Source organism: Terrapene carolina, unplaced genomic scaffold, assembly GCF_002925995.2.
Source record: "Terrapene carolina triunguis isolate 2854851 unplaced genomic scaffold, T_m_triunguis-2.0 Scaffold34802, whole genome shotgun sequence".
NCBI lineage: Eukaryota > Metazoa > Chordata > Testudines > Emydidae > Terrapene > Terrapene triunguis.
Genome location: NW_020699153.1, coordinates 4576 through 6568, shown reverse-complemented (window position 1 = coordinate 6568; position 1993 = coordinate 4576).

Here is a 1993-nt window from a genome sequence, read left to right as displayed (position 1 = left end):
ATTCCCACTGTGTCTCTTTAATTGGGAGAAAAAAGTCTGCAGCATAATTCCACCCCAAAGGTCATATAAGGGGACTGAAATAGACCATAGATATCAGCACATTCATTCTGCAGAGAGCTGAGCAGAGAAACCTGGAGGTAGGAGGAAATTATTTTGGATCTAGCTACATTCTGGTTGGCGTTCACTATTGCATGGACTGAAAACATATCTGAGGGCATGTTGCTTTTGCTCCCTTGACTTGAACTGTCTCTGTATAGAAACCTGGGGGAGATTCTCAAGTGGCGTCATTTCAAAGAAAGAAGTTTCACCTGCTGGGGATTGGTCCCTTTAGTATTTATTTTTCTTGCTTTCCTAAAGAAATTTAAAACTGCAATTAAATAGATGCCCATCTTTGGAAGTTCTTGACATTCGCCATCCCCAGGGCTCTGTATAGTAATGTAAAATCTTCCAACAGGTATACAGATTGGGAAATGATGTAATTAGACTGCAAGTTCTTTGGGGCAAGGGCTGTCTTTTTTAGTTCAGGGTTTGTCAAGAGTATAACATAATGGAGTCCTGATCCATGCTCGGGGCTCCTAGGCATTAATGTGTTTCAAATAAATATAAATAAATAAATAAAACATGTCCCACAAGCAATGCAAACCAGAGCATACAACTCAAGAAAATGAGACAGAGATAGTTCTCTATAGGCAGAATGTGGCAATTGCAAAGAGATATACCAGTACCTGATAATTAACTTAAAGCAACTAGGAGTTTGTATTAAGTTTTATTACTTTATTTGTAGAAGGAGAGTGTGTAGAATTAACTAAGCCAACAGTGATTTCTGGAGATCTTGGACACTGAATTAGGTTATTGCCAATTACATTTTAATTTTGCCTGATCATATCATAAACACAGAACTTCCTAATTCTTTAACTTTAGAGGTGTTTAGCAACTTGATTGGATTGTCTGCTTTCTCATACATTTATCCAGGAATCATTTTTTGCAAATGCACACATGAATGAGACTCCTCATGTGGCAGTTTGCTAGATCATAGCCCTTGGCTATTCCCGAAATCCAGGCTGTGGTCTCTACAGTCTCTGTATTCATGCAGCCTTTGCAGGTGTCTTAAAAACAGAGCATCTTGAGAACCAGCAAATGGGACTGGATTGATGGTTGTGGAGGTGGGTGCATGATATGAATAGTTTGTCTGTCTCTCTCTATAGACATGGCCCCCATCTATGTAGTTTGATCAGTCATATCACTGGGTTTCTGCAGAGCTGTATAATCTCATATTTATAGGGTATATTCAAGGGCAATTCTGTGCTTAAACCAGGGAAATTTATGAGACCAGAATCTCTTCCTGCCCCTGCCACAAACTAGTTGTCTGACCTTAGAAGAGAATCACTGCTTGCTTCTCTGTGTCTCAGTCTCTCCATCTGCAAAGCTCCAACCTACCTCAGCCTGAAATTGTGAGGCTGACATAACTGATGTTAGTTGTTCAGAGGTCCTCTGCTGGAAGGTGCTATATAAATGGTAGGGGACACATAGTGACACCTTGACATTGAACGGGACCTTGTTTTGTAAATAGTCACATTGGTATCTGTGAAACTGTTCATGGAACAAGTCAAAATCTAATCAGTAAGGGCTCAAATTACTGCCTAGTTATTTATCATTATTATAATTACAAATAAGAATAGGAACAATGCCTTATACATTTCTCAGAGGTGGTTAAAATATGGAATTTCTGTCCCAGAAGATCATACAGTTCAAAATTTGGTTTAATCCCAGATCAGACCAAAAAGTCAAAATCTCAGGGCTTTTTTGTGAAACAAAATATTTGGAAATATTGCATTTCTATAAGGTGAATATGTTGGGGGGGGGGCGTTAAACAAGGTTTAACATTTCATGTTGACTTTATTGTTTTGATTATATTATTGTTTAAATGATACACCTGAAACAAAACATTTCAACCTGATCAATTTCCCATAGACAATTAAGACAAAATGAGAAC